Source organism: Cupressus sempervirens, chromosome 7 (assembly GCF_028749045.1).
Source record: "Cupressus sempervirens isolate cs-2001-9-10 chromosome 7, ASM2874904v1, whole genome shotgun sequence".
In the NCBI taxonomy this organism is placed as follows: domain Eukaryota; kingdom Viridiplantae; phylum Streptophyta; class Pinopsida; order Cupressales; family Cupressaceae; genus Cupressus; species Cupressus sempervirens.
In genome coordinates, this window is record NC_143124.1 from 286,705,542 (window position 1) to 286,724,309 (window position 18,768).

An 18,768-nucleotide genomic window follows, 5' to 3' on the forward strand; every position below is an offset into this window, starting at 1 on the left:
CACTTTTTTATTCTTTACCAGATTCATGGGACCATCTTGTGATGGCTCTCAGAAGCATGTTAGTCACTTTCAAAATGGATGATGTGGTGTCTTCGCTGCTATCAAGGGAGATGCAAAGAAAGGCTTTTGTTTTAGAAAAAGAAGCCCTTGTTGTTTGTGGGTGATCCATGAAAAGAGGGAAGAAAAATGACAATAAGACTGACAATAAGGGTAGATCCAAATCTTGTGGGAAGTCAAAGGCTTCCAATAAGTCCAAGGAAAAATGTTGGAACTATGATAAACCTGGGCACTTTCATAAAGATTGCAAAGAGCCAAAGAAGAAGAAGAAAGGTTTAGATTCAACTTCAAAAAGATCTCAAGAAGATGGCGATGCATTCATCATAGCTTTGGCAGCCCATGCATTTGATGATGTGTGTTTGGTTGACTCGGGTGCATCTTTTCACATGACCTCTCATCAGAACTGGTTCTCAAATTATGAAGAGTTTGATGGTGGAAAGGTGTACTTGGGTGATGATTCTCACCTCAAGATAGTTGGATGTGGAAGGGTCACTATCAAATTTCCTGATGGACGAGTAAAGGGAATCAATGGAGTTATGTACATTCTAGGTTTGGCATGAAACCTATTATCTATAGGTATGCTGAATGATGTAGGTGTGCAAGTTGTTTTTTTGAAAGAAGGATACAAGATGATGAGAGGATCGATAGTGCTTGCAAAGGGTACTAGGAGAGGTACCTTATTTCAGCTAGATGCATGTATTCCTCTATGTAATAGTTCTTCATCCTCACCATCTAAATGAGCAGTGAAGAATACTGTGGTTATTAGTTTCGATGGCAATGCAAACACTTTGGAAGGAAAGCTTCCTACAGAAAAGACAATGTTGTGGCATATGAGATTTGGTCACGTTGGTTGACAGGATCTCAGAACCCTGAAAAATAAAAATCTCATTGAGGGGTTAAATGATTATAATCTGGAGTTCAACTTCTGTCAACACTATGTCTATGGTAAACAAAACCATGTTTAGTTTTACTCTAGTTCTCACTAATCTTCTGATGTTTTGGATCTTATTCATTCTGATGTATTTGGTCCTGTAAAAGTTCCTTCAATCTCCAAGTCTGTATTTTTTATATCTTTCATAGATGATTATAGTAGAAGGACATGGATTTATTTCCTTAAAAGTAAGAGACAAGTCTTTAGTTGATTCAAGGAATTTAAAGCCCTTGTAGAGAATCAGACTAGTAAGAAGATTAAGTGTGTGAGAACTGACAATGGTGGTGAGTTTTGCTTAGCAGAGTTTGAACAATTCTCTAAAGAACAAGCTATCGAGAGGCATAAGACAACTCCTTATACCCCATAGAAAAATGGAGTTGCAGAGAGAATGAATAGGACAATGATGGAGAAGGCTGGGAGTATGCTTAGTGGAGCTAGTTTAGAACAAAGGTTTTGGGTTGAAGCTATGGCCACTGCTTGCTATCTGGTTAACAAATCTCCTACATCAGCCCTTGTTGGTAAGACACGCATGGAGGTGTGGTCTGGTAAGAAGCCTTCAATTAGACATCTTCTTGTTTTTGGTTGTGAAGCTTATGCACATGTTCCAAAGGAGAAAAGATCTAAGTTGTAAAACAAAGCTGTTAAACATATTTTCATCAGCTACAGTGCTGGTGTGAAAGGATACAAGCTTTGGGATCCTATGACTAGTAAGGTGTTGTAGAGTAGAAATGTTATTTTTAGAGAGCTAACATCTTCTCCTATTGTGCTACAACTAGATGAAAAAGAAAAAAATGAAAAAGATGTTGTTTAGTTGCCTCCTACCCCTGAGAAGATTGAACAGAGAGACCATGTTGGGTCTAATGGTGAGGAGAGCTCTAGCAGCTCTGATAGTTTAAAAGAAGAGGAAGAACAACCTCAACCATAGCCCTTAAGGAGATCCACAAGAGAAAGAAAGCAACCTGAAAGGTTTAGTTATTCCATGTTAGATTCCAGTTATGCTTTTTCTTTGATTACTAACATTGATGAGCCTACATCTATGAAAGAGGCTTTGGGCATGGAAGATGTAGGTTCCTGGATTGAGGCTATGGATGATGAGATGGCTTCATTAGAGAAAAACAAAACTTGGGACCTTGTACCTTTTCCTAAAGGGAGAAAATCTGTTGGTTGTAAATGGGTGTTCAAGAAGAAATTCTGTATAGATGGGAGTGTTGAAAGGTACAAAGCTAGATTAGTTGCAAAGGGGTATTCATAGGTAGAGGGAATAGATTATGGTGAAATATTCTCTCCTATTGCAAAGTTGACATCAATTAGATTTTTGTTATCTCTTGCTGCATCATATGATTTAGAGATAGAATAGATGGATGTGAAGATAGCTTTCCTTCATGGTGATTTGGAGGAAGAGATTTATATGTCACATCCTAAGCACTACATTGTTAAAGGTAAAGAATCCTTAGTTTGCAGATTAAAGAAATCTCTATATGGTTTGAAGCAATCTCCTAGGATGTGGTACCTTAAGTTTTATGCCTTTGTATTGTCAATTGGATTTGTAAGATTGAAATAAGGTCATTGTGTTTATTTTAGAGTTGAAAATGATTGCCTTCTTATTGTTGCATTATATGTTGATGATATGTTGCTATTTGGAAAGGGTAAGGGTATGATTTCTGATTTTAAATCTTAGTTGTCAGCACAATTTGAGATGAAAGATCTTGGGGCAGATAGGTACATCTTGGGTATGGAAATCAGTAGAGACAGGTCTAACATAACACTTTGGCTGAGTTAGAGTAAGTATGTGAAGTCTGTGTTGGATAGGTTCAGCATGGCAAATTGTAGACCACTATGTGTTCCTATTCCTATGGGAGCAGAGTTATCTGTAGATGATTGTCCAAAATCTCCTAGTGAGATGGAGGAAATGAGTAGAGTACCTTATGCTAGTATAGTTGGCAGTCTTATGTATGCTATGGTCTATACTAGACCAGACATTGCCCAAGCAGTGGGAGTCCTGAGTTGTTTTATGGCTAATCCTAGACAAGTACATTGGGATGTAGTTAAGTGAGTATTCAGATATTTGAGGGGTACATCAGATTACTCCATATGTTATCATGGTAACTCTTCTAGATCTCTGCATTTAGTTTGTATTCATGGGTTTGTGGATTCAGATTGGGCAGGTGATATTGACTGTAGGAGATCCCCTAGTGCTTATGTGTTCACTATGTTTGGTGGTGCCATCAGTTGGATGAGCAAGCGACAACTTGTGGTTGCTTTATCCACTATAGAAGCTAAGTACATGGCTACTACTCATGCTTGTAAGGAAGCCATTTGACTTAAGAGATTGTGTTCTAATGTTGGTACTGGTGCAAAATAGATTACTATTTGGTGTCACAGTCAGAGTGTTATTTGCCTTGCAAAGAATCCAACTTTTCATGCCAGAACGAAGTACATTGATGTGTAGTTTCACTTTGTGAGAGATATGGTGGAAGATGGAAAGGTAAATTTGGAGAAGGTGGATACTATGAACAATGTTGCAAATGCATTAATGAAACCAGTGGGCACTGAGAAGTTCAGATGGTGTTCAGAGTCTATAGGCCTTTTGGCCTATAGCAGTTAGTTCCTGTTATGTTGTTGTTGCTCTTACAAGGTGTTCGACAAGTGGGAGAATGTTAGGAATAAGATATCTCAACCTTGGATAATTCCTATTCTTATTATTTATTTTGTAATATGTATTTCTTGCAAATAATGTTGATGTGTCAGCATCTTTAATTGTGTATAAGGAGATCATAGCTAAAAGGGTTATGAAGGATTCCTATGACACGTAAAAGCTATGTTAGGAAGATTCAATGATAGGTGAAGACATGTGGCAACTGATAAATTTAAGTACTGTACACTCTACCCCAATAGTGGGGTTCGGGTTCCTATTTTCTCAGAGAATGGTAAAACCCTAATATGGTTACCTTTGGGAGTAGCCCTAAAAGTGAAGCGCATGATATAAGAATTTTTAGGGTTGCGAAGAGGTGGATGCGAGAAAGCGTATTGTTGGTACTGTGAGTTGCTACTAGAGTCTTCTATTCTCAAAATATGACCTCTCATCAAAATTGGTTCTCAAAATATGAAGAGTTCGATGGTGGAAAGGTGTACTTGGGTGATGATTCTCACCTAAAGATAGTTGGACGAGAAAGGGTCACTATCAAATTTCCTGATGGATGAGTAAAGGGAATCAATGGAGTTATGCACATTCCAGGTTTGGCACAAAACCTATTATCTGTAAGTATGTTGAATGATGTAGGTGTGCAAGTTGTTTTTTTGAAAGAAGGATGCAAGATGATAAGAGGATTGATAGTGCTTGCAAGGGGTACTAGGAGAGGTACCTTATTTCAGGTAGATGCATGTACTCCTCTATGTAATAGTTCTTCATCCTCACCATCTGAACAAGTAGTGAACAATACTATGGTTATTGGTTCTGATGGTAATGCAAACACTTTGGAAGGTAAGCTTCCTGTAGAAAAGACAATGTTGTGGCATTTGAGATTTGGTCACATTGGTGAAAAGGGTCTCAAAACCCTAAAAAATAAAAATCTCGTTGAGGGGTTAAATGATTGCAATCTTGAATTCGACTTCTGTGAACATTGTGTCTATGGTAAACAAAATTGTCTTCAATTTTACTCTAGTTCTCACAAATCTTCTGATGTTTTGGATCTTATTCATTCTGATGTATTTGGTCCTGTAAAAGTTCCTTCAATCTCCAAGTCTATATTTTTTGTATCTTTCATAGATGATTACAGTAGAAGGACATGGATTTATTTCCTTAAAAGTAAGGCACAAGTCTTTAGTCGATTCAAGGAATTTAAAGCCCTTGTAGAGAATCAGACTAGTAAGAAGATTAAGTGTGTAGGAACTGACAATGGTGGTGAGTTTTTCTCAGTAGAGTTTGAACAATTTTGTAAAGAACAAGGTATCGAGAGGCATAAGACAACTCCTTATACCCCACAACAAACTAGAGTTGCAGAGAGAATGAACAAGACATTGATGGAGAAGGCTAGGAGTATGCTTAGTGGAGTTGGTTTAGAACAAAGGTTCTGGGCCAAAGCTGTGGCCACTCCTTGCTATCTGGTTAATAGATCTCCTACATCAGCCCTTGTTGGTAAGACACCCATGGAGGTGTGGTCTATTAAGAAGCCTTCAATTAGAAATCTTCATATTTTTGGTTGTGAAGCTTATGCACATGTTCCAAAGGAGAAAAGATCTAAGTTGGAAAACAAAGCTGTTAAATGTATTTTCATCGGACACAGTGCTAGTGTGAAAGGATACAAGCTTTGGGATCCTATGACTAGTAAGGTGTTGTATAGTAGAAATGTTATTTTTAGAGAGCTAACATCTTCTCCTATTGTGCTACAACCAGATGAAAAAGAAAAGGAAAAATATGTTGTTCAATTGCCTCCTACCCCTGAGAAGACTGAATAGAGAGACCATATTGGGTCCAATGATGAGGAGAGCTCTAGCAGCTCTAACAGTTCAGAAGAAGAGGAAGAAAAACCTCAACCACAACCCTTGATGAGATCCACAAGAGAAAGAAAGCAACCAGAAAGGTTTGGTTATTCTATGTTAGATTTCAGTTGTGCTTTTGCTTTGATTACTAACACTGATGAGCCTAGATCTATGAAAGAGGCTTGGGGCATGGAAGATGTAGGTTCTTGGATTGAGGCTATGGATGATGAGATGGCTTCATTAGAGAAAAATAAAACTTGGGACCTTGTACCTTTTCCTAAAGGGAGAAAATCTGTTGCTTGTAAATGGGTTTTCAAGAAAAAATTTTGTACAGATTGCAGTGTTGAAAGGTACAAAGTTAGATTGGTTGCAAAGGGGTGTTCAGAGGTAGAGGGAATAGATTATGGTGAAATATTCTCTCCTATTTTAAAGTTGACATCCATTAGATTTCTATTATCTCTTGTTGCATCATATGATTTAGAGATAGAACAAATGAATGTGAAGACAACTTTCCTTCATGGTGATTTGGAGGAAGAGATTTATATGTCACAGCCTGAGCACTACATTGTTAAAGGTAAAGAATCTTTAGTTTTCATATTAAAGAAATCTCTATATGGTTTGAAGTAATCTCCTAGGATGTGGTACCTTAAGTTTGATGCCTTTGTGTTGTCAATTGGATTTGTAAGATCGAAATCAGATCATTGTGTTTATTTCAGAGTTGAAAATGATCACCTTCTTATTGTTGCACTATATGTTGATGATATGTTGTTGTTTAGGAAGGGTAAGGGTATGATTTCTGATTTTAAATCTCAGTTATTAGCATAGTTTGAGATGAAAGATCTTGGGCAGCTAGGTACATCTTGGGTATGGAAATCAGTAGAGATAGGTCTAACAAAAAACTTTGGTTGAGTCAGAGTAAGTATGTGAAGTATGTGTTGGACAGGTTCAGCATGGCAGATTGTAGACCACTATGTGTTCCTATTTCTGTGGGAACAAATTTATTTGTAGATGATTGTCCAAAATCTCCTAGTGAGGTGGAGGACATGAGTAGAGTACCTTATGCTAGTGCAGTTGGCAGTCTTATGTATTCTATGGTCTGTACTAGACCAGACATTGCCCAAGTAGTGGGAGTCCTGAGTCAGTTTATTGCTAATCTTGGATGAGTACATTAGGATGTAGTTAAGCGAGTATTCAAATATTTGAGGGGTACATCAGATTAATCCATATGTTATCATGGTAACTCTTCTAGATTTTTTCATTCAGTTTGTATTCATGGGTTTGTGGATTCAGATTGGGCAGGTGATATTGACCGCAAGAGATCCACCAATGCTTATGTGTTCACTATGTTTGGTGGTGCCATCAGTTGGATGAGCAAGCGACAACCTATGGTTGCTTTGTCCACTACAGAAGCTAAGTACATGGCTGCTACTCATGCTTGTAAGGAAGCCATTTGGATTAAGAGATTGTGTTCTGATGTTGGTGTTGATGCAGAATAGATTACTATTTGGTGTGATAGTCAGAGCGCTATTTTCCTTGCGAAGAATCCAACTTTACATGCCAGAACGAGGCACATTGATGTGTAGTTTCACTTTGTGAGAGATATGGTGGAAGATGGAAAGGTAAATTTGGAGAAGGTAGATGCTGTGAAGAATGTTGTAGATGCATTAAAGAAACCAGTGGGCACTAAGAAGTTCAGATGGTGTTCGGAGTCTATGGGCCTTTTGGCCTATAGCAGTTAGTTCCTGTTATGTTCTTGTTGCTCTTACAAGGTGTTTGACAAGTGGGAGAGTGTTAGGTATAAGGTGTCTCAACCTTGGATAATTCCTATTCTTATTATTTATTTTGTAAAATGTATTTCTTGCAAATAATATTGATGTGTCGGCATCTTGAATTGTGTATAAGGAGATCATTGCTAAAATGGTTATGATGGAATCCTATGACACGTAAGAGCTATGTTAGAAAGATTCAATGATAGGTGAAGACATGTGGCAACTGATAAATTTGAGTACTGTACACTCTACCTCTATCATTTTTTAGGGTTACTATTTTCTTGGAGAATGGTAAAACCCTAATACGGTTACCTTTGGGAGTAGCCCTAAAGTGAAGCACATGTTATAAGAATTTTTAGGGTTGCAAAGAGGTGGTATGCAAGAAAGTGTATTTTTGGTACTGTGAGTTGCTACTGGTGTCTTCTGTTGTCACTATTGAACTTGCATTGCAAGTGTATTGTAACCTTGTGTTGAAGATAATACATTGTGCAGGTTCTGGAGGGGTGGGGTTGTTTTACCGAAAGGTTTTTCCCCACTGAAAAATCTTTGAGTTATGTGTTTCTTTCTCTATCTATTTTCTTTATGCTTGGTTGGCTAAAATATTGTTGTTTACATGATATTGAATCTATAAGTGTAAAAGATTTTAATAGGATTTGCACCATACTTCTCTTAAGAGATTAGTGTAGGAAGTTGTTTCCGCACCAAAGTTTTCTTAAAATATTTTCATGAGGGTTTAATTTTGGAGGTAAAAAATTGATTAGTATAATTATCTGGAGAAAGTGATATGGTCAATCATTAAATTTAGATGGCTTGATATTAATCCAAGAAATAGGGTTACTTTTCCAAAGACTGGATTCTATCCTATTAAAGGGTGGGTGCAACCTTTTCTCTATTTTTGTTTTGACTCAAATAAGTGAGCCCCATGTGTATAAGTTTAAAGTTTGTTTCAAAGTCTCCTTAGTTCACAAAAATGTAAAGCCTCTTCTTATTTGGTTTTGCAAGCACGGTTTTCCCTTGCCCCCATAGAGAAAGTGTAATTATTCATGCTTAGAAAAGGCCAATAATGGATCTTTATGCCTTTGTTGATGGAGAAAGATGTGCCTTGCATGCAAACAGCTCTCTGGTGCTTGTTGAGGAGCCAATTTGAATAGAAGAAACAATGATTTTGATGCTTATTTAGATAGCACAGAGCTACATATGTTAAATTATGAATTTGAAGAAGAGGCAATAGGAAAATTCATCAATGCCTTAAAAGGAGAGGCACCAGCAATTACAAAGTATCTCACACATAAAAAAGAATAGGTGAGTTGTCATTTGCAAAGGCAAAAGAAAAGCAGGAAGAAGCCGCCAGTTAAGAACAAGAAGACCCATGCATTATAGGGGAGTTCCACATTGAAGCAAGCCATTTTATATAAGAGCTTTAATTGGCATTAGTGATAGGGGGATCTATAAAAAAAAAGGGAGGTGCCATGCAAGGAAGAATCTGCAATCCCAACTCAAAGGCAGTAAAGGTAGAATGGGCTTCAAAGTTCTTTCTCCTATCCAAAAGCAAAGTAACCAACAGAGGTGGCTAAGACTTGAAAGCTACCAATAAAAAGTAAAATTGGACCATGTCAACATTGGGAAAGAATTCACATCATGAGAAAGGGAAGCAATTTTGGCATCAACTGAAAAGGATTGGGGCGAAGAGGGTTTTTCAAGATGTTGAACTTGCTACCAGATCTATGAATCTCATGGATGTGGAGAAGAGGATTAAATATGTGGCCACCAAACTTGAATTCATGAGGGTTCAATCATTATTAAAAGAAGAAGAAAATATTGGACGTGTAGAATAGAGAAAGGGGATTTTTTTATAAACCATATATCCCACATTGAGCAGGCGGGGAGAATTTTGGTGTTTAAATACTCTAGCACTTGCATTCCTTTTGGGAAGTCCTAGGTTAGAAGGAGGGGCCCACCGTGGATAGTCAGTTGGGCACTAAAACCAAAATTTTGATTAGACCAAGAACTATCCCTGAAAAAGTTAGAACTGTCACTGGAAAAGTTAAGAACTTCGGTGGTCGCCATGTCGCCACAAAAAAATGGGATGATTTCACTAGTAGTGACATGGCGACCTCCCAAAAAGTTAAAATTTTGACAAGCAACCTTCTAGAAAACTCAAAAATTGGCAAGATCATGTGGGTCACTTAGCAGGATGACTCAGTGATGATGTGGACCTAGAGAGCCAACCACATAGTGACACATGGTGACAAGTGGCATCGAATGACAAATTTGAAAGTGACACGTGGTAGAGGCTTTAGACATAGTATGCTTCTTGAAGTATTGACATGACAGAAGATGACACATGTTGCAAGGTCACTATGTCACTGATGACATGGAAAAATATTGACTAGGATAGTGACATAGTGACTAATGATGTAGCATAGTGACATGGCACAGTGACGTGGAAAAGTAGGCAGTGAATGAAATGATGCCACATGGTACCCAGTTGGAGAGGTCAAATGACAAAGCAAAAAATGAACCAATCCAGTGTTGACAAGTGGCAAGGGTGGGAGACATTAAGTTTAAAAAGGCTCTTCCGAAGGGGTTTCTTACTATAGAAAGATTCAAGGTAATTAATACAAGCAACGATGGGGGAATGATCCAACATGATAGGAAGATAAACCATAATGGGTTATTTTCTAGGTTGACAAGAGATACCAAATGTGAGTTGGTTTTGGTAGATCCTATAAAGTATGCATAAATAACATATAAACACCACTTTATAGAGCTTAGAGTCAAGAATATTCTAATGTAGATTTTATAGTGTTTTAATTAGATATAGTATATTAAAATTCAAAAATTTCACAATCATGTATTTTAACACTCACAAAGATGTGGGTTTTGAGAAAGAAAAAAATATTAAATCATATCAAAAAAATCTAAAAATTATATGACATTCTAGAGGAGAGAGTCCTCTTCTACAATGTATAATTTTTCTCGAGGTTAGAATATATTCGTTTTGAAAAATGAGGTGGGAGATGAAAACTATCAATTTCAAGTGAGTTGAAATTTTAATCCTTATAAAAGAGAGAATATAATACTAAAGCCAATTTTTATTTTTGATTATTCTAGATATATATGTTATCTATAACATAGTCTGAGATTAAAGGGAAATAAGTTTATTTGCATATAGTTTTGTGGTGGGAACTAGAACCCTAATTTTCAACATTTTTCAACCCCTAAAAAATTATCTATAAAAACTAGGAAAATATATCAATTCTTATTCCAAATAATTATTAAAAATTATAATCCTAAAATTAATCCATTTCTACACATTTCATTAGTTTACTTGATTCCCAAATTCAAAATAATATTACGTATTTTAAGTCATTGAAGGTGAACAATTATACTTTTGTTAGCCTTTTCCTTTACAAAAGGGTGACATAGGTTTGTGCTTTTACCCAAATCCTATTCTTGTTTTTCTGACTATTACACTAGGTATACCATATGAAATCCAAATATTTTTTATTCTTATCCAAAGGATCGTTTACATTAAATATTCTTTTGGAATTAGACCGAAAAATAGATTACTCCCTTTAAATTTTTGTCTTGATCCCTAAACTTTATCTTGAATATTCTCAATCTTATTAAAATTTCCAATAAATACCCAATTAGCCTAGGGTAAATTAACTAACATCAAATCCCATAAACTAATTCCTTCTTTGTAATCATTTAAGGAATAGATCTTAATAATTCCCAAGGTGTAGTCATTATATTTAAATATTGACCAAATGGCTTTGTGACAAGGGGAAGTGTTATGAGGTATTAATGTATCAATCCATCTTGGTCCAATAAGGATATTCACACCATTTTTTCCTCTTTTATTTGCTTAGTATAAGAACTTATCCTTGTCACATAAAAAAAAGCTAGGGTATTAAATGGATTGGTGTAATGTAATGTTGATTTCTCAAAGACAAATAACATCTTTGTCATTAAAATTGTTGCACTAGTTCATAACAATGTATTTTCTATCAAGATTTTTAAGGACTTTTATATTCCACTTTTGAATGTAAATATTAATAGTTAACATGCATGCACTGATTGATAGTTTAAACTTCATATTTGACCTCAAAAAAGGGATTACTAAGAGTCACAAAATCCAAAAGCCCATCACGAGTCCCTTCAAGAGAATTATTAATTTCCACCCTAGGGTTACTATTAATATTCCATTTTTTTCTACATTAGGCTTATTGACATTCTTTACGTTATTGCTTTCATCGTACTAAGGAGGAGGGCCATTAGTATAGTAAATTCCTTTTGAATATTTTGTACAGAAAAATAATATTTTTTATTGTGCCGATTCAATTTACAATAAAAACAAGCCTCAACATCCCCAAGCTTAGAAATTCCCCAACAATAGTTATCCCCATCAATTTTTATTGAAATTACTTCATGAAAATATTAGGGTTAAGAGAAACTAGGATATAAGAATTTACATGGGGTGTGTTGATTTTAGAATCTTTAATATAGAGGACTTACCCTAGGCATTTTAACATATCAGGGAAAAAATACTAGTACTCTACCCTAATGTCTCTCAATTTGACGTTGTATGGTAAGGAATATGTAGTGAATTATTCATATTTTATATCAAGGGCCCATGTTAAGGCCCTAAGTAGGTTTTGGTCAACATTGTAGAGTCCTTTTTCCATAACTTCTTCCTACATACAATGATTCTTAGGAAAATAACTAACAACCCCTTATGTATCATTCTACTAGAACTAACCATAATCCCCAATTTCTTTCCCCAACGTTATTAAACCAACCATCCAAGAAATATCTATAAATAAAATGCTTAATACTCATGGGAAAAAAATCAATTATCTTTAATCTATTTTTCTCATACTTAATAGCCTTTACCATATCATCATTCAAAAAAAGATTGAAGATCTTCACAACAAGTCAAAGGACCTTACCTTCACAACCTCCTTGATGTTATCCTTGTTCTAGATTTTCCTTGCCTCCTCATTTATTTTCATCACACTTGGGCCCTCCTCTATTATCTGCCTAATCGCTCCTAAGAAATGTTACATTAAAATTAGCAGTCTCTAGCAACATAGACAAATGTAATTGTGCAACAAAATTAGAGTAGGATGGCTTAAAAGTCAAAATACTAAAATAATAAATGGACATCATATTAAATATTAGACAAAAAAATCTCATTCTATTTTGTCAACATGTAGCTATAGTAAAAAGAAAACATATAAATTAAATCGTAAAATATACTTTCATGACTAATATAGTCAAAGATAATCAAAACTTGTATATTAGAGATCATTGTTATTATTCAACTCAACTTGTACTAGTTTTAATTCACATTACAATATCATCTACTTTTTATAATCATAAACGATATTAGAGATCATTGTTAAATTATTTGACTCACCATGAACTAGTCTTAATTTGCATTAGAATATCATATATTCTATTGTTATCTCTTTATTGGTATTATCATTTTGATCCAAAGGCATGAATGTCATTGAGGAAATTTCATCCTTACGACATAATATACTAGGCTCTTAATAATGATCTTTAGTAGTTCATTGTGTTAGATAAAAATATGCATCAAACAATAAGAAGGATAAAACTAATTAACTTGGTCTAGTTAAGTTTAGGTGTGAGTCAAAGAGTCCTAGTTTGAATCAAGTTCGTATTTTAGATGTGTTTGAGTTAGGTATCCATAAGTTTTAGTTAGCTGTCAAGTTTGTTTGTGTTGTTAATCATGAAGTAGTTTGTTTCCAATCTAATTAGTAGTCATTTATGAATGTTGTTGGGTCAACTATTCTATAAATTTGCATCTATTATTCAATAGAATAACAAGCTGAGAGTTATTTCTTCTCTTATTTTTTACTCTTGTTCTATTTTTCCAAAAGAGTTCACATCATATACTCTTACAACCTCACAATTAATATTTAGCATTTTAATTATGTTTACAAGTTTTTAATATTACAACCGAGAAAAGTAATATGTGAAGGAAATGACAATCTAATGTTTTCTTTGAATACATGTTGATAGTGATTGATTTTAAAAATTTTTATTGTAGTTTAAAGGAATGGTTTTGATTCACTTTAGAGGATATTAGAATTATCATAATATTTTTCTAATAATGTTATTTTATGGATAGTTTTGTCATACATTCTAAATGTCAAAATACTAAAATAATAAATGGACATCATATTAAATATTATACAAAATGATCTCATTCTATTTTGTCAACATGTAGCTATAGTTAAAAGAAAACATATAAATTGAATAGTAAAATATACTTTCATGACTTTTCTAGCCTTTTCTAGCCCCACTTCTATAAATATCAATTCATGGCCCGTCGTTTCATGAGAAGCCTTTTCAATGAAGGTAGGTAAATTTATTTGTAGCATTCCCTTTGTGGCCTCGACTTTAAATAACTATACCTTTATTAAATTCCTTTCAATTTCTCTACTATTTTATTTGTTTAAGATGACTACATTAAAAATTAAATAGCTATCTACTTTCACCAAGTTTGTATTTAAAGTTTGTAATAATTCATTTATTTATTGATGTAATTTAGGAATTTCAGTGGTCATAACTATGCAAAAACATTTAATTTTGAATTATCACACACACACACACATCAAAATTTTGTTTTCAATAAATAAGCTTACTAATTGAAAAATGATAGTTGGTCATGTATGCTAAACCCACATGGTCAATTATCATGGATCCCCAACATTGTGTCATTTCATTGAGTGCACAATATGAAAATGCTCGATATGACCATATGAATTATGATTTGGCCTTAGTGCTTGGTCTACAATTTTTGTTTGACAAGTATGGTTCAATCCACTCTATTATAGATGGCTATGTTGTGCCATCATAAATAAAAATACAAACTTTGACACCTCTCTAAACAATTTATACCCTTTAATGGGTATAGAGAAAATCTCCTCCAAAGGAAAATATTATCCACTCTCCAACTTGAATGGAGATATAGAAGTTGATAAAAAAACTTCACCAAAATCTAAGTATTAGATCATTTTAAATATGCAAATAAGGAGAAAATCATTATAGGCATGAGGCAAACGAAATCTTCTTCTACCACAAGATAAATCATTTTTGCATATTAAATATTATTTGAAATTTTGACTTTCCTTTTTAGTAGGGTGTAACAAGAGTAAATAAATATTTTAGAAGTCACCCCGTTAAATTTAAGATTACAAATATTAGAATAGTTGAAAAACTTTTAATAATTAACTAAATGTTGTCTAGGAAGTAAAATATGTATTTATTTTTATTTCAATATAATTCATGGAGTAGATAGACCCCTTACTCTATTATACCAATAAAAAAGAGCTTATACATCGATATTAAAAAAAAATCAAGTCACAAAAAACAAAAGTAATTTATATTCTATATTTATTGATGAATTCTAAGCTAATATATTAAGGTTGATCATTATATTTTTATTAAAAAATAAATAAAATACAATCTAATAAGAGTTAATATTATAATAATAATTCAAAATAGATCGACAGTCCACAAAATTCAACAGAATAACTCAAGAAGTTCACATAAATAAAATGTTATATTATAAATAAACAAATATTGGCATCAGAATGAATAAGTCAACATGGAGTTATTGACTCCGTAGACAATAATATTTAATTGGAGAAGCTAGTATGAAAGCACATGATTTTAAAATGTGAAAGTTATTTGATTTTGGCATAGGAGCAATCTCATTTACTTCCAAAAAAATTATTGTTTTCCATTTTTTCTACTCCCTTCAATTAACATGCAGGTTTTGCATCCGAATTTTTGACCTCCACTAGGAACTGTAGTACAAAGCTTGTTAGAGTTATTGTTCCAAGTAGTCAATAAATAATTGTTGCACATTTGCCAAACTTTATTGAGTTGTTGGAAACAAAAGTTTGGTATAGGTGTGAGTCAAAGAGTCTTAGTTTGAATCAAGTTCTTATTGTAGATGTGTTTGAGTTAGGTGTCCATAAATTTTAGTTAGCTATCAAGTTTGTGTGTTTAGTCAATCATGAAGTAGTTTGTGTTCAATCTAATTAGCAGTCATTTAGGAATTTTTTTAGTTCAACTATTGTATAAATTTGCATCTATTAATCAATAGAATAACAAGCTGAAAGTTCTTTCTTCTCTTATTTTTTACTGTTGTTCTATTTTTCCAATAGAGCTCACATCATATACTCTTACAACCTAACAATGAATATTTAGCCTTTTAATTATGTTTATAAGTTTTTAATATTACAACTAAGGAAAGCAATATGTGAAGGAAATGGCAATCTAATGTTTTCTTTGAATAGATGTTGATAGTGATTAATTTAAAAAAAAATTATTGTAGTTTAAAGCAATGATTTTGCTTCATTTTAGAGGATATTAGAATTATGAATTATTTTTCTAATAATATTATTTTATGGATAGTTTTGTCATACATTCTAAAAGTCAAAATACTAAAACAATAAATGGACATCATATTAAATATTAGACAAAACAATCTCATTATGTTTTGTCAACATGTAGCTATAGTTAAAAGAAAACATATAAATTGAATGGTAAAATATACTTTCATGACTTATATAATCAAAGATAATGTAAACTTGTATATTAGAGATATTGTTATTATTCAACTCAACTTGTACTAGTCTTAATTCACATTAGAATATCATCTATTCTTTATAATCATAAAGTATATTAGAGATCGTTGTTAAATTATTTGACTCAACTTGAACTATTCTTAATTTGCATTAGAATATCATATATTCTATAGTTATATCTTTATTGACATTATCATTTTAATCCAAAGACTTGAATGTTATTGAAGAAATTTCATCCAAGTACCACATAATATACTAGGCTCTTAATGATGCTCTTTAGCAGTTCTCTGTGTTAGATAAAAATATGTATCAAACCATAAGGTAGGTAAAACTAATTAAGATAATATTTGACCATATTCTAAAGTTGTGCTCACAAGAGTATAGATAATCTATACATTTTTTCCTTTTCCTAAATCCAACCATGTAAGACTTATATAACTCTTAGATATCAAGATGAATGTCAATCATATCTACATGTTTTGTTTAACTTACATGTTTACCAACACTTATTATGTCTAATCACGATACAATGATTGCTAGCAAATGAATATCAAGAGAAGAAATGGCCGTCAGCATCCGGAATTGAAGAACTAAACTCTTCCTTGGCCTAGCCGTGCAAAATATCGCTGTCGCTTCACGAACGCTTACAGTCATATACAGAACAAAAAGTCTGGAAGCATGTGATAAGCAGAAATATCCCCGTGGCCAGAACAGTGAGGAGCTGCCACGAATTAAAGATGTACTTGTTTGCACATTTCTTCTCAGCCACGCTCTACCTGTTGTTATAATGCCTGTTGACGTCCGCTATAACTTGGTCCAGATACTTAACTCGAGTCAATTTGACGCATCTACCCATTCCGTTCCACAGGCTTGCTACTTTCCCGTCGTCTGCCAGCTGGTTGCAGATAATCCCTCTTCCCCTCAGCAGCCCAACATCTTCTTCTGTGTCGATGATTCCGGTCATGAAATCGGTGTAGCGACTGAAGGCCAAATCACCAGGCGCTGCCGAGGCTTCGAAGGCCGCCAGATTTCTCAGAACAACTTCTGTGTTGGAATCCAACCTCAGTCTGGGAAGATAAAGAGTTGCAGTGCTCGGTTCGAAGCGAACTGTGCTAAGGTCTCCCTCGGTTGGAACGAATCTTACTCCCGCCCAGCATAAATCGGACACAGACGGAATTTCCAGCTCGTCGCGTGAAGGAGGGATTTCCGGAGAGGAAGATTCTCTCTCAACATTACGGTTAATTGAACCAGTTTCAAACGCAGAAGCGAGATTCCTCGCCAACTGTGTCGCAAACTGGGCAGCCCTTCCTTTAAAGACACAGTCAAAGAAAAGGGAGACAAGTTGAACAAGACTGATTGTTAGCGAAGAGAGAACCCTCCATAAAGCTTTCACAGCATGCTTTATGTATGCTGAATCAGTCTCCGGGGCCTGATTCCCGTCATCATTCTTCTCAGTGAAGGTGTCGTCCAGGACTGCTGAAGGGACAATAGAGTGGTAGAGCACCTCCAATAGGTGACCCCTCGTTTTTATGCACAGCCCCGAACTATTCTTCAACATACATGGCGACCATTCTTCACAGGCCAGCGTCACCAGATTACTTAGCCTTTCTTCCGCCTTATCTTGACAACCCAGCTGGATTTCCAGCAGCTTCTGCAGAAGGAACAAAGGAATCTGATTCTCAAGCCTCATCAGATCTGTCATAATTGCATTGTGAGTTGCACTTCTGCCCAGCCGTTTCAGCTGGGATGACAGTTGCGAAGAAGAGTGATCCACCCCTTTCGTGTAGAACTGCAAACACTCGAGCACGAACGACGCGTCCAGAGCCATGAGCCATGCAAGTGCTTCTTCCTCTTTGTAGTCGAGACATTTTTGGTAGCACTTCCTGATTTGCCAGTCGTACTTCTTCACCTCTCCCACTACGTATTCGAAGTTGCAGTCACCGGTTAGCATGTTCTGAAATCTTCGCGCAGCAGCCACTTTATAACTCTCCATTTCGCACAGTTGGGATCTCCAATGGTGATATGGTCCAATGGAGACGCACTGCGGAACATATGCTTCTGGCTTCATTGTGAAGAGCTCTTTGGGCACACCAAAAATGGATGCCACCATTTCCTTCTCTTCTTCTTGCTCCAAACGCTTTTGGACCCTTTCCTTAATCTGAATAACCCAAAGATTTTGATCAATGTTTAGTTCGTCTGGATTCATTACTTCCGTTGTCTCGGTAGGGAGCAGATATGGGATTTATCAAAGCAACTAACCAGGCAGGGGATGAAAATTAGATAATCCAAAGCTGAAGTTTGAAAAGCAACAAGGGAGAGGGTCATATATATAACCTCATTCTCTGTTTCAACGCAAGTCCCAAAAAATTTCTCTACTTCCAGCGAGAATCGAAAATGGTTACGGATTCTATTCAAACTGCTAGGGTACTTGTTTTTCTCAAAGGTCTTGTACGAAGGGCTTAAACATCACACACTAATGCTTCCTTTCTAAAATAGAAGTGTTAAATAGTCGAAGCTTGACTTAACTTTCCAAACTTAATTTCTTGGTTAGTGTGTGATGTTTAAGGCTGGCCGGTATTGCAGGCAGTCGCAGATGGCCCTCTGATTGGAATGATTGCAAGATGACACATATGAGCATTTTTTAGTCTTGTTCAGAGGCATAGAGGAAGAGTTTAAAGGGTACAAGTAGGCATTCACGTTGTCCACAATTGACATCCAGAACATTTCTCCAACTACATTTGAAGAGACGGTGTTTACACACGTCAGATTATTTTGTTCGCTTCGTTTTTAATCCGATTTTGTAGATTTAGTGTAATCCAAGATATGCAGAGATAAATTAACTCATCACATTAAGACCAAGATACCAGAAGTCGTGTTTTCTTCATCAACAAGAGCTCTT

At 35.0% G+C, this 18,768-nt stretch overlaps 1 pseudogene across 1 annotated transcript; it reads right to left on the reverse strand.

Annotated features, from left to right (window-relative positions):
- Positions 1-16,218: 16,218 nt before the first annotated feature.
- LOC149546547 (putative UPF0481 protein At3g02645 pseudogene) lies at positions 16,219-18,178 on the reverse strand (annotated as a pseudogene). Its single transcript, XR_016354354.1, has one exon. The product of XR_016354354.1 is annotated as a putative UPF0481 protein At3g02645 pseudogene (transcript).
- Positions 18,179-18,768: the final 590 nt, after the last annotated feature.